Source organism: Molothrus ater, chromosome 24 (genome assembly GCF_012460135.2).
Source record: "Molothrus ater isolate BHLD 08-10-18 breed brown headed cowbird chromosome 24, BPBGC_Mater_1.1, whole genome shotgun sequence".
Classification (NCBI taxonomy): Eukaryota; Metazoa; Chordata; class Aves; order Passeriformes; family Icteridae; genus Molothrus; species Molothrus ater.
The window spans coordinates 6,337,767-6,352,889 of NC_050501.2; positions in this window are offsets into that span (position 1 = coordinate 6,337,767).

Below are 15,123 nucleotides of genomic sequence, written 5' to 3' on the forward strand. Positions count from 1 at the left end.
ACGCAGGATTAAGGTCGGGGGTGAGGGGTTTGAGCTTAAGCTTTAAAATAAAAGCGCTGAGAAATTAAAAATGATGACTCTGAAGGACTGGGCTCTGCCATTGCAGGATTGTTTAATCCTAAACTCGAGTAGGAACAAACTTTTGTTGCCTAAGCTTGAACCAGGAGTTAATGGATGAGTCCAGCACCCAAAAGTGAAGGCGCAGCCACAGGGATGCTGAGAGGGGCAGCACCCAGGGGCAGCTCTGGGTGTTTTGCTGAGATTTCCCACTACAAAACCAGGGAATATTGGAATTTCTGGGCAGGTCAGGCAGGGAGGCACCCCCAGAGCCTGGGGAAGGGACCTGCTGTCCCCAGGAGCTGAGGCTCCGAGCCCAGGTGGGGCTGGGAGGAGAAGATTCCGAGTCCTTCATGTCAGGATCAGGGGGAAAACGCCCAAAGCAGGATTTACTGACACAGCCCCTCCTCTGGAGCCCAAAATAAACCCAGCCCCAGCCCCAGGGACCCCCAGAGCACCCAGGGGTGCTCCCTGAGCAGCTCTGACCTTCACCAGCAGCCCCAGCCCCGGGTGAGCCCTTGGCCCCGGCAGAGCCTGCCTTGTTTTTAGCAACCTCGTTGAAATTTAAATTGATTTGTTATTTATCCAACTGACAACAAAGAGAGAAGAAAACAGTCCTAACTCAGTGCACAGGGGAGATTGAATTCCTGTATCACTGTCAGCTGCATTAACTGACTTCCTGGAGCTAAATTCAATTAGGGCAGCATTCCCAAGCATTAATAAATCAATACCGATGCCATTTTGATATATTTTGAACGTCTTTCATTATACATTTCAGGGCAGGGATTAGGGCTGAACTGGAAGTTAATGGGACGTGACAGGGCGGGTCGGCCCTGGGAGGCAGAGCCTGGCAGCTGGAATCGCTTTGTGCTGCAAAAGGTGAAACAAAAGAGCTGCTCGAGTTCCCTGTCGGGAACGATCCCGGCCAGGAGCTCTTGAGAGGAGCTCGGGGCCGGCGGGAAATCTCTGGGATGGAAATGGAGGCACGGAGCCCCTCCCGCAGCAGATTTCGGGAGGGTTCACACCTCGCCCTTGTCTCTCCCTGGAGCTGCCCTAAGAGGAAGGCTCGAGGCTTCCTCGATACTGGAGCAGAAAAGGATCTGAGGAGATTCCCCTGCAGCATTCCAGGCCTTGGAGGGTTTGTAAAAACCAGGGAAAGCGAATTTCGATGGGCAGAGAGTGACAGGACAAGGGGGGTGGTTATAAATGCACGGAGGAGAAATTGAGGTGGGATATTGGGAGAAAAATTCATCACCCAGAGAGGGGCGAGGAGCTGGGGCTGCCCCTGGATCCTGGCAGTGCCCAAGGCCAGGCTGGGGCACCCAGGGGCACTGGAAGGTGTCCCTGCCATGGCAGGGCTGGCTCTGCATGGATTTTAAAGTCCCTTCCAACCCAAACCCTTCTGGGACCCCAGAACTCTGTGGCATTGGCATTTTTAACCCTAAACCCAAAATTCCAGTGGCGCAGCTGGGCCCTCCCCAGCTCCCCGGGGCAGGAGCTTTGGCAGCACCCCTGGATGAGAGGAGAATTCCTGCACTGTCACCATCACATTTCCCAAAAAAAAATCCCCTTGCCCAGGGTTTTCTCCTGGGAAGCTGAGAAGCCTCAGAGGAAAAAAAAGGAAAACAATAAAATCTCATTTGCTTCTCCTGTGTTGTGCTGCTTTGGAACGTGGTTTGGACGTTGTTTATCCAACATGTGAATTGTTTTTGACTCAGTGACCAGTCAGGGTCAGGCTGTGTCGGGTCTCTGGAAGGAGCCAGGAGTTTCCATTATCATTCTTTGCAGCCTTCTGGTGACAGTCACGAGATCCTGTGCAGGGTGTGCAGAGCTGAGTGCTTGACAGGTTCAGTTCTGGATTTATAGAATGATACAGTAGAATAAAGTGCTTAATTAGCCCTCTGATACCCATGGAGTCCTCCTCATCATTCTCTCCCTTCATTGGGACCAAAAATATCCACTACAGTGGATCTTTTAACCTTTTTAAAGGTTAAAATATTATTAATATTTTAATATATTTAAATTATATATATTATATATTATATTATATTATATTATATTATATTATATTATATTATATTACGTTATATTATATTACATTATATTACATTACATTATATTACATTACATTATATTACATTACATTATATTACATTACATTATATTACATTACATTACATTATATTATATTACATTACATTATATTGTATTATATTATATTATATTATATTATATTATATTATATTATATTATATTATATTATATTATATTATATTATATTATATTAATATATTTTAAAGGTTTAAATATTTCACCTTTAAAAAGGTTAAAATATCCACTGTATCCGCTATATTTTAACTTTTAAATGTTAAATATTGCCACCCCCGGTGCCATCCCTGGCCATCAATCACTCACCCGGAGCCCTGCAAAGCACCAGTGAAGCCTCTCCCTCCCCCCAGGCCATAAAACAGCGCCTTGCAAAGCGCAGCCTGCGCCTCTTCAAGGCTTAAAAGCATCTGAACGGCCTGGAGGGACCATTCCTGCTGCACCTGGGGATGGATAAAGATGGAAAATAAAAAAGACGGAAAATAATCGGGTATCGACGGGGCTGCTGCGCTCAGCTTGGAGGAATTGGCACGGCTCATTCAGCCCTTTGGGATGGGAGTGGTGTGGGGTTCCTCCGGGTTTCTGGTGCAGAAAAAATGGAAAATGAAAAGTCTGAGGTGGCTCCTGGCTCTTTCTCAGTGAGATTGTCGCTGCTGTGTCCCCAAAAAGCCTCTACAGGGGTCAGGGGCACGCAGAGGAGGGCCCTGACCCTCCACAGAGACCCTTCCCCTCCCACCCAAAAACTTCCTCCTCCAAGCTTCAAAGCCCCAGAAAATCCCATTTTTTCCTCTGCCAAGCAAGCCAGCCCCCTCCAGTCACATTATCCCACCCATAAAATCAAAATATGCCATTAAGAGCAAGCCAGAGTCAGGAGTGCCCTTTGAAAACCAGGTGTTTCCACTTTCAGGGGCACCAGAAGCTGCAAGGGCGCAGGGTTTATGAAGATTTTCCATGCTTGACTTGGAAAAACGAAATAAATCCATGGAAGGAGCCCCGAGAGGGCAGGGCCAGTCCCATCCTCTTGCAATTCATTAGATGCTTCCTCCTCCCGGGGCAGGTGCTGATCAAGGCAAGGGGCAGGAGGTGGAAAAAGCCGCCCCATTTTTGATCAAAACCGGTCAAATCCCAACAAAACACAAGTGGCTCTTTTGTCCAAGTGCCTTCCAAAGCCTTGTAAAAAGGGTAATGATTCCATAAAGCTCAGCCTTGGGTGGTTTGGGGGCAGCTCAGCCCAGACACCAAAATGCTGAGGGTCCCCAAAGGAGCTGTGCCCTAAAAGGTGATGCTGAAAGCCAAATTAGGATTAATCCCAGCAGGGATCGGGGTGTGGGGCAGGCTTAGCTCCTTTTCACAGAATTATGGGAGTTTTTGGCCTTCAAGCCCATCCAGACCCTGGCAGGGACACCTCCCACCATCCCAGGCTGCTCCCAGCCCCATCCCATCCAGCCTTTCCCAAATTCTTCCACCGGGGCTGGGCTCCACTGAGGGGCTCTGAGAAGATCCAAACAGAGCCGATTTTGCCCCAGCTGTGGCTTTGCCAAACAAAATCTGGCATTTTCTGCCCACTGCTGAGGGATCTGAGGGGGTTTGTGGCTCCTGCAGGGGTGGAAACTCGGCTCTTGTGGGGTTTTGACTTCACTTGGCCACGGAGACCAAAGCAAACGAACGAACGTTCAATTAACCCCGGGCTCAGGGAGGATTTCCCACCTCGGCCACGGGCAGCAAACCCTCCTGGATGCGATGGCAGTGACTGAATCTGGGCAAAACAGACCCAAAATCAGAGCCAGGCCCTCCCAGCTCTGCCTGCCAGGCTGCCCGGCGAGGGCAGTGGGTGCTGCTGTCCCTTTGTCCCCCCTCAAGGACCACCCAAGGGTGCACCCGGGGGTTTTTCTGGCCCGTCCAGTCTCCCTAAAGGGCATCCCTCCCTTCCCCAGGCAGCCAAACCCCACCCAGCCCCAGCAGAGAGCCAGATCCCCTCCCCAGCGCACAAAGAGGATTTATTCCCTCTCCGCATTCCACTTTAATTTCACATCCCCAGCAGCCCCAGCCCCTCCACCTGCCTCCCCACCCACGTTCGTGCCAGGTGAGACCCCAAACCCAACCACCCCCAGGGCTGGTTCCCCCCAACTTCCCCAGCTGAACCCGCTCGGGGGGGAGAAGGAGAAGAAGAATCAGGAATGGCTTTGCCCAGATGTGTTGCACAACCTTTAAAAAAGCAGAAGCCTCGCTTGCAGAGAAACCTGTGCTGGGCAGCCCCGAGGAGCCCCAAACCTCCCTGCCCACAGCCCTGATGAGCAAGAGCTCATCAGAGGGGAGGAATCCTCCGTCCCCACGCCAGGCGTGGCTCCAGGTTGGGTCCCTTGCCACCAGCCCAGGCAGGGGACACAGACCCAGGCCTGGAGAGCCCCCAGGAAAGGCTGGATTCCTCCTGGTTTTAATTAATTAAAGATGTAAATCCCATGGCAAAGAGAGCTGGGGCCGTTGGGCACAAAATCCTGGGTATGGATGTGAAAATCAGCCAAATCTTCGACGACCCAAGAGGGAGAGCAATAAAAGACTGAAAACGGGCCCATTCCAGAAATAGCCCGGGCAGTTCCTGAATTACCTCGTGTTAATGGAGCTGCTGTGCTGCGCTGGCAGGACACCCAGAGCTGCCCTGGTGCCCAGCAATCGATGCAGGAGAGCTCTGCTGGCCCGGACGGCAGGGATGGGGATCCCACAGACCCCTAAAACCAAGCCCAGAGCAGGAACCAGCTGGACAGAGCAGGAACACCCCCCAGCTGCAGTGCAGCCCAAACTCCTCGCTTTTCACCCCAAACAAAGCTCTCCCTGCCCTCCCTGCTCCCAACACCAGACCCATCTCAGGGCCCAGCCCCTCTCCCTTTCCCTCCTTGCCTTCACTTCAGACGTGACCTTTTGATTTCTCGGGTAGAGTGTAAATTACATGTCGCCAGCATAAAATATTAAATCCAATTTATATTTAATTATTGATGTTATTATGTATTCCATAGTAATGGCAGCAGGAAAAAAAAGAAGATCTCCACCCCACCATTAAAGAGCTCGGTTGCATTAGCAGCTTCTTGAGGTTAAGATTTCTTCCTCCGCTCCTTCTTAACCGTAAGATTGATGGGGATGGGGGGATTTTGTAAATAGTCTTCCAGAAATATTTTATCTGATTATTGTACCTATAAAAGGGAGCCGGGAGGGGGAGAAGGGGCCTTTTTCAACCGCTGATAATTTGCTCAGCTAAAGGGCAAAGAGCTCCCCAGCAATCCCAGTGCAGGCCCCACAGGCAAAGAGGGGCCCTGGAAACCAGGCTGGGTTTAAGGAGAGAAAAAAAACCAAAGCTGGTGGGGAACCACAGTGGTTTTTCCAGCTGAGATTTAACCAGTCTGTTAAACTCCAGCGTGAGGTTTTTACTAAAATATTAATCAATTCTGCTTAGACTTGATTAAGGTAATTTTCTCCCCATTTATATTTAATGTGGGAGCCACCCAAGGTGTGCAGGGCTTGGTTGGGTTGGGTTTGTGGACACCCAGCACGGACTGGGTTCCCACCAGGGTCAAGCTCATCCCACCACCCCAAAGTGCCACAAGGAAACCCCCAAATCACCTTCAGCCCCGGCCACAGCAGCTTCAGGTTCACCAAAACACGGCAATAATTCCATTTATTCCGCAGTGCCCACGCCCCCACCAGCTCCTCACTCGCCACAATAAAAACAGCATTAAAACCAGCATTAAAACCAGCATTATCCCCTCACTTTAAAATTCAAATCAATAGAGCAAATGGAGAGAATCCGACTCAAGAAAAGTCAGGAGAAGGAATCCATCTGGGGCTGCCAGGAGGCCGCTAAGTGCTGCGGTGTCACCCGCTGGGTGACAGCCTCTGGGAGCTGCCAGCTTTGGGGGCAAAGCCTCTCCAGCCCCCTGGGGCCCTCCCTGACCCAACAAAGAAATGGCCAATCCAAAAGGAACGCTTCCCTGACGGGGCTCAGAGCAGCCCGGGCAGAACCAGGGGACACAGCCTCAAGCTGCGCCGGGGAAGGTGGAGGTTGGATCTTAGGGAGAAATTTTTTGCTGGAAGAATAACAAAGTTCTGGGATGCTCTTCCCAGGGAGGTGGTGGAATCACCATCTCTGGATGTGTTTAGAAAAGGGCTGGACGTGGCACTTGGTGCTATAGTCTGGTTCAGGTGTGAGGGCACAGGTTGGACTCGATGATCTTAAAAGTCTCTTCCAACTTCATCATTCTGTGATTCTGTGATTCTGTGCTGGGCAGGAGCTGCACTGGGGCGCCCAAAGGCTCTGCAGGGCTCTCTCCTTTCCCTGAGATCTTGCTCTAAAAACAAAACAAAAAAAATCCATTTAAATTTGCTCTTAAAGCAGCGTTTCGGAACGGAGCTTTCTCACCTTTAACTTTTGGTCAGAAATGCCCCTCAGCAGCCTGGCCCAGAAGGCTCCAGCCGGTCCAAGGGATCACCCTTGGGCAGCTTTTCCTCTCCTGCAGCTCCAGGGCCGTGCAGGGATCCCCAGGCGAGCTCAGCTGCTGCTCCCCCACCTGTGCCGACACCCCAAGACCGGCGGGGCCAGGGCTGCAGAGCCTCCCGCGATCCTGCCCCGCTCCCCAGCCTCCCAATTTCCCCCTTTCTGCTGCTTTGCTTTTCCCAGGGCTCTGTCCCACGAGGATCTGGGCAGCGTTTGAGCCATTTCAGCATCGCAGCGGCCCCGAGGAGCAGCAGCAGCTTCCCCAGCTGGTGCTGGCAGCAGCTCGGGAGCAGCGCCAGCCCTTCCGCGGCTCCTCCGTGCTCCCATCGCCGCTCTTGGCTCTTTTATCTTCTTCCCTTTTTGTTTGGGCTTTTTTTTTGTTTTTGTCCCCCCAGCGGCAGGACCGGCAAACCCTCCGTGCTCCACGGCCAGGTCCGCATCACTGCCATCCTCATCATCGTCGCCTCCCATCCCGCTCCGTCCTGGTGTTAATTAACGCAAATTGTCGCGCTAATTATCCCCTTCAATTACGGTCTGTGGTGCCCAAACCATTTCCAGCAGAATTCTCAACCCGGACCCCCGATCCAGCAGCGATTCCCGAATCCCATTCGCTCGCAGCCCCATCTCCACCTCTATTTAAAGGACATTTCTGTGGAGAAATGACAGCGCGGCCCGAGGTGCTTCAGAAACACCCAAAACCCCCAGAAAGTGCCAAATCCCCACACCAGGACCCCGCCACAGCCTGGATCGTCTTTAATCCCATTTTTATCCCTGCAGCCCCCAATCCGGGTGGCACCAGCGCATTCTGCAGGTGACAAAACCCTGCTCTGCTGCGGCCGCGGGGCTGGGGCTGCCGTGGGGACACGCAGGGACGGCGCAGGTGACAAATCCTGGCCGCGGTGACAGAGACAAAGCCCGGCCACGGTGACAAACGCGGGCAGAGCCACCGCGCCGAGCTGACGCCTCCCTGCCGGGGCACGCTTGGAATAAAACTCTGGAATAAAACTGGAATAAAGCTCTGGAATAAAGCTCTGGAATAAAACTCTGGAATAAAGCTCTGGAATAAAGCTCTGGGATCACTGCCCCGGGGGGCCGCGGTGTCCCGGCGGGGTGCGGGACAGCGAGAGGCCGCTCCCTCCTTTGTGACACCCAGGACGGGACCGAGCCCCCCACTTTTGGGGGAGCAGAAATGTCCCGGCTCGGGGAGGAGGCAAAGGACGAATCCCGGGGCTCGGTTTGCAGGGCAGGAGGCAAAGGGAGCGCGCACAGGGGTGAATCCCAAACCCCCTCGCCGCCTCCGGGCCCATCTGGGTGCGAGGCTCCAGGATGGAGCCGTTTCCCCCTCTCCGCCCCCCGGGCTAATTTTACCCGCTCTGGCCGGAGCTCGCAGCCCCTGGTTCTCGTTACCGCCCCGCCGCGCTCCAGGCACGCAGCATTTTTGCAAAGTTAACAGGGTAGCAGAAATATCCTTGTTTTGGTTTTTTGCCTTTGGCCACTCCAAAGTTGCGCTTCCAAAGTTGGGAAAAAGTTACGAAGTAGCAAGAGGCGGGGGGGGAAATAAAATGAAATAAAGTAAAATAAAGTAAAAAAAAATATATAAAAAAAGAACGGCCCAACCCAAAGCCAAGCGACGGAGATTAGACAAAAGCATAAATAACCTCTGGGCTCTGGGGGGTTGATCGTGCTCCAGGGCGAAAGAAGGGAAAAAACTCAAAATGTATAAAACTGCAGTTTGTGTATTTAATAAACAAAAAAACCCAACCAAAACAAGGAGAATGTGCCCAGGCAGTGACGCCAGCCCGGCCCTGCGGAGGGACCCGGCGGCTGCAGCTCCCCAGCCGGGGTCCTGTCCCACAGCAGGGGCCTGGTTTGGGGCAAAATCCACAGGTTTGGATTTCCTTCTCCTTGGCACCGCTGGCACGGCCCCAGCTCGGGCACGGGGATGAGCTCGGGGGGTCAGAGACGGAAAACGAGGGAGAGCAGGGAGGGCAAGGCTGGCCCCGAAAGGGACAAATGGCCCGCTCGGAACGGCTCGAGGGCCCCAGGACTGGCTGGAGCTGGTGACAGCTCCGAGCAGCACCGGGAGCTGTCCCAGCCCCTGCCGAGGGGTGAATAAACGCATCCAGGAGCCCCCGGGCTCGCAGCAGCCCCGAATTTCTGCATTTTCTGTGTTTCGCATCCCGAGGGCCGAGCGGGAAGCGCAGCGGAGGGAACGGGGACGCTCGAGGGACAAAGCGGGGATGGAACCCAAAGCTCCGCGTCCCTGGAGCCATCCCGGCCCCGGGGACAGCCCGAGGTCCCGGGCGGGAGGAAGCGGCCCCAGCGGAGGGTGAGGAAGCTGCGGAGCCCTGGTGAACACATGGGCGAGGAGCGAAAGCCAAATGCAGAAGGAAGCAGAAGGTGACAGCGGAGATACCGTGACTAAAGGGACCTTCCCGGCCTGCGGGGGAACCGGCGCTGCCCGAGGCCGCCCGGGATGTGCTGGGAGCGCGGCGCGGCCCTGATAGCATCAAATGGTACCCAGGTGGTTCCGAGGATGACAGATAAAGGCGGCGAGCGGGAACGCGATTGCAGAAGTGACACCCGCGCCGCTCCTCGGCCCGGCGCGGCGGTTTCGCACCTCAGGTCCCAGAGCACATTCCCCAAACCCAGCCCTGGATGAGCATCCTCAGAGATTTCCTCACCCCGAGGCTGGCAGTGTTGGGGCAGGGCTGGGCAGCATCCCCGCACCTCTCAATGCCCCCATTCCCAAAAAATCCCCTCTCAGCCCCGCTCTCGGGTGCCTTTTCCCCACACCGGACCGCACCGACGCTTCTCCATCGGGGAATTATTGCCTTCGGTGCCTTCCCCAGCTGCCACAAAGGACGGCAGAGCTCGAGGGGCTCCCAAGACAAAACACGAACCTCCCAAAATCGCCTGCCCGGCAGCCGGGGGGGCTCTGGGTGAGGGATGCTCGGGGCAGGAGCATCTCCCGTGGGACGGGCGGGACGGAGCAGCCTCGGAGCAGAGCTAAACTCGAATTCCCCCTGGAACTGAGATCCCCGGGCAGGAGCAGCAGCCCCAGCTTGCTCGCAGCCTTGCTCCGCTCCTTTCACCAAAGTCTCACCATATTAAGCAGCTGAACTGCATCATCCGAGGAGTGTCAAATTGGTTTTAGATGGTTCTAATTATAACCAGGAAGTTTTAAAGTGTGTGGGTGGAAAGGAATGCAGCAGATTAATTTAATAGCAGTTACCACGGCACAATGGTGCTTCAATTAAGAGTTCTTTCTGACTGGGATTTGTTGGTTTCGTGTTTTTGGTTTTTTTTTTTTTTTCCTTTTCCCTGTTAATAATAAATGTCACAAATGAGAATAGACATATTACTTCATCAGATGCTTTGGCATATCTCTTCGCAGAGAGCCTTTTGTGCAGAAATAGTAGCTGAAAGGGTAATTTTATGGGGCTTAGCACTCACTTAACACTTTAGGAGCCAAAATCGCGCCTCAGCAGAAACCCAGGAAGCTGCACCTGTTTCCATCCCGCTGCAGAGCCACAAAGAGCCCTCCCCGCGCTGGGGAATGGTGTGTGAGGCACGAAGCCGGGGCCAGCATCCTGCTCCGGCGGCTGGGGAGCGCATGGCGAGCGCGATCTGCGCTCCCGGAGCCTCCTCCCGCTTCCCCGGCCTGTGAACCCCGAGCCGGGGGTGGCCCGGGGGCACGGAGGGAGCGGGGCAGGGAGGAGGCTCCGTCCCTTTGAACAGCGTGGGGGTTCCCAGTCCCAGGTGTCCGGACGGGAAGCGCCGCTCCCGGCCCTGCCAAGAGAGAGGGGCCGCGTGTGGGGCGGGCTCGGGGCCTCCCCGGGGCCGGGATGCGCCCCACGGGTCCCTGTGCCACCGTGTCCCTGCAGAGGGGACAGCGCAGCCCCGTCCCTCCCCTGCGAGCCGCTCTCATTAACGCCCGGCGCTAATTACCGGTGCCCCGGAGCGCGGCCGGGCTCGCCGAGCCCCGGTTCCCTCCCGGGGAAGGTTCCCTCCGCTGCTGGAGCCGTTCCCCGGCACAGGGAACCCGCCCGGCCCGGAATCGCCTTGGTCGGGGTTTGTTTGGTCGGGTTTGTTTTGTCGGGTTTGTTTTATCGGGGTTATTTTATCGGGGTTTGCTTTGTCGGGGTTATTTTTCCCTTTGAGAGGTTGATTCTGGTGGGTTTCGAGGGGGAGCCCGCTGGGATGGGGGGCAACCCACGGAGAGCCCGAGGCAGGCTGGAAAAACCCTGAAACCCTGCCCCATAGAGTCCTTCTGCCCCATAGATCCTGCCCTATGGATCCCCTGTACCCCACACATCCCCTGTACCCCACAGATCCTGCCCTATGGATCCCCTGTACCCCACAGATCCTGCCCGATGGATCCCCTGTACCCCACACATCCCCTGTACCCCATAGATCCTGCCCTATGGATCCCCGTACCCCATACCAGCACCAGCCTCATTTTAATCCTTTAATGATACCTGGGGTGTGTTTCCCATGCCAGACACCCCCCAAACTGCCCCGCTGCGGGTCAGGGACACATCCCCGGCACCCAAACTGCCCCGCTGTGGGACAGGGACACATCCCGGAGCCACCTCAGCGCCCCCTTCCCCTTTTTCCCCCCGGCCCTGCCCAAGGAGCCCGGGGGAGCTTCCCCGGCCACGGCCGAGTGCTGGAAAACAGCAAAGCCCGACCGCTATTCCCCAAAATCCGGCTCTGTCTCGGTGATTTGTGTCCGCTGCGATATCGAACCGCTGCCTGGAGGGACTCGGCTACTTAAAAACCCCGCGCAGGAGGCAAACAGGGAGATTTATTATTTTACTTTTGTGGTTTTCAGATAGTTTATGACACCGGGCTAATAACTCCCGAACCAAAATCTTCATTGATCCGGGGGAAACGTGACGTTATCCTCCCTCCCCGGGCCCCCGGAGGGGCTGCTGCCCTCCAGGGATGGCTCCATCCTGGGGGTGCTCCCGCCGGGTGTCCACGGCAGGGACAGGAGCAAATCCTGAGCAAATCCTGAGCAAATCCCGAGCAAATCCCGAGCAAATCCTGAGCAAATCCTGAGCAAATCCTGAGCAAATCCTGAGCGCCCAGGGCACCCTCCCGGCTCTCCCGAGGCGCTGGGATCCCTTCCAGCATCACCGCGATTGTCCCTGTCCCTCTCCCAGCTCCCTCCGGCCTCCTCCTTCCCCTCAACAGCGCCAGCAGGACCCCAGGTCCACCTCCCCGCGTTGGGGACATTGATGAATTGTCACTTGTCGCGTGGCCACGCCCGCCTCTCCATCCCTGCAGGTTTGGGGCGCTCCCCCATCCCAGCGGGGTGAGGCACAGCCGGGCTGGCACCTCCCCATACAGGGACATCGGCCGGGTGTCCCCGCGGGGACACGGGCACGGGGAGGTTCGTGCGATAAAACCCCAAATCTGCCTCATTTCCCATGCACCGGAACGACCGCGCTGCTGTCAGCCAGGAAACCCCGCCAGGTTCCGGCTTTTAGGGGAAAGGACGAGACCGGAGCCGCCCCCGCCGCGGGCTCCGAGAGGCTCCCAAAGGAGCGGCCCTGCCTGGGGAGCTGGGGCTCATCGGCCCGAGGGGCTGTGGGTCCCAAACTGCAATCCTGCTGTGGATCCCAAACTGAGAAATCCTGCTCTGGATCCCAAACTGGGCAATCCTGCTGTGGACCCCAAACTGCAGTCCTGCTGTGGATCCCAAACTGCAGTCCTGCTCTGGATCCCAAACTGCAATCCTGCTCTGGATCCCAAACTGTGCATCCTGCTTGGATCCCAAACCATCCCAGCCCACTGTGGATCCCAAACTGTGCAATCCTGCTTCCCCAGCCTGCTGTGGATCCCAAACCACCCCATTCCCCCAGCCCACCATGGATCCCAATCCACCCCACCCCACTGTCCCCAGCCCACTGCCCCAATTCCAGCTCTGATCCTGGGCTGGAGCATGGGCAGGGGGGGCTTGGGCAAGGCAGCTCCTCCTGAGAGCACCAGGGACACCCAGCAGGACCCTCCCTGTGATTCCAGAGGGAAAACAAGGAGGATTTCCCCCTTTGCCCACCACAGGGACACCCAGCAGGACCCTCCCTGTGATTCCAGGGAAAGCAGGGAGGATTTCCCATTTTTCCCCCCGGCTCTCTGCTGGCATTAAAGACAAACCACTGCCATCATTTGAACTCCACGATCAGGACCTAATTCAATCCCACCCTGCTCATTGTTGGAGGGCTGAGCATTAAACTGAAACCCTAAGCCGGGCCTGCAGTCATTTGGCTGGGGAGGAATTGATTTTGGCCATCAGCACTTTCTCATTTTCGATGGAGTCCCCACGTAACCAGGTTAATTTCTGTTAATCCCATTAGCCAGGTACTTCTGGCTCTCCAGCCCAATGATTTTGTGTCTGATCTGAAAGATTGTAATTGCAACCCAAGAGGACACAAACAGGAGCCTGTGATGGAGAGGAACCGGCCTGACACAGACCCAGCTTCTCTTCCACCTAAAAACCAAACTCTCTCCAAATTTCCCCCTGGTTAATGACCACACACAATAAGTTCTGTCCCTAATTAATTTCCCCACAGTCCAGATCCCCCCTTTTGCTGGATTAATGTTATTATTACAAGTTTGATTGGGTCCTGTGCAAGTTCCAGGCCCGGTTTTATTTTTCTTGACTCAGGTCAGTGCTGGGTTAGGTGTAACCCTAACCCAAGGGCTGCCCGGGGGGGCTGATCCCAGGATCCCACTGGAGCCAGCCCAGGGCCCCCAGCCCCGAGGGAACCCCTGGCACTGCCCCAAGGGAGATTTGCCCCAGGTCTGGATCCCCAGCTGGGGGAAATGGGGGTTCCAAAGGGGGGGAGTTTTAAACTAAAAGAGAGGAGTGCCCCCAAAACACCCAAGGTGTGGCAGGGTCCCCACCTGGCTGGGGACATCGGTGCCCTGTTGTCACTGCTAATGAGGGCTGGGAGTGGGGTGAGCATGCCTGCAGCCCTGCCTGCATCTCTGGACCCCTGCATCCTTGCACCTCTCCCTGCATCCCTGCATCCCTGCCTGCATCCCTCCCTGCATCCCTGCACCTCTCCCTGCATCCCTGCAGCCCTGCACCTCTCCCTGCATCCCTGCCTGCAGCCCTGCCTGCATCTCTGGACCCCTGCATCCCTGCACCTCTCCCTGCATCCCTCCCTGCATCCCTGCACCTCTCCCTGCATCCCTGCAACCCTGCCTGCATCCCTGAGTCCCTGTAGCTCTCCCTGCATCCCTGCAGCCCTGCACCTCTCCCTGCATCCCTCCTTGCATCCCTGCACCTCTCCCTGCACCTCTCCCTGCATCCCTGCATCCCTCCCTGCATCCCTGCATCCCTGCAGCCCCGCCTGCAGCCCCGCCTGCATCCCCTGCTCGCCAGGGCTCCTTCCTTCCGCAGCCGCCGCGCTCGGAGCACGCCCGGGCCGGGGCAGCAGCTGCGGAGCACTCGGAGCTCGCTCGGGCAGGAAACGCCGGCGGCTCCCGCAGCTGCGGGGCTGGGCCGGGGCTCACACGCGAGGGACACGTGGCACGGGCTGGTGGCACCGGGGACACCGGGAGGGGACAGCGGGAGGAAGGGCTGGGCTGGGCACCGGGACAGGAGGGACCTGCGGGGACACGGGAGTGACCACCACGGAGCTGTGGGGACAGGGGAGTGACCACCAGAGCTCGGGGATATGGGAGTGACCATCACAGAGTGTGGGGACAGGGGAGTGACCATCACAGCTCAGGGACACCAGAGTGACCATCACAGAGTGTGGGGACACAAGTGTGACCCACGGTGGTGCAGGTCCAAGTTGTGGCACTGCAGGTCTGGACTGTGGCATTGCACACCCAAACCGTGGAATTGCACACCCAAACCATGCAATTGCGCACCCAAAATATGGAATTACACACCCAAACCATGAAATTGGAATTGCACACCCAAACCCTGGAACTGCACAGCCAAAACATGAAATTACACGCCTAAATCACAGCACTGCACACCCAACCCCTCCATATCCCTGTCCCCTGGGCTGGGGGGTCACACTTCTGGGGTCCCAGGCTCTATGACCTCTGGCACACTGTCACCATTACTTTTCCATTACTTTTCCATTATTTTCCCATTATTTTTCCGGGAATCTCCCAGGCCTCTCCTTTCTCCCTGCCCCAGCCCAGGAGCTGCACCCTGAGATCCCTGATAAGAGCTCGGGGGCAGATAAGGGATGCTGCTCCCCAGCCTGGCCAGGATGTTCCCCTTTGAGGGGCCCAAATCCACCCGAGATGAGTCAGTTCCTCCGAGCTCCAGCCCCTGTTCTACATGGAACTAGAATTTTTCATTTCATTTCGGCCCTGCAGGGGAGGCAGAGCTGGAGGAGACAATGGAGGCAGCTGTGAGAAACACAAACACTCTGAAATCTAAAAATAAAATAAATGTCAGTGCCAGCCAGAGCAGCCCTGCCTGTACTCGCTGCCAGCCC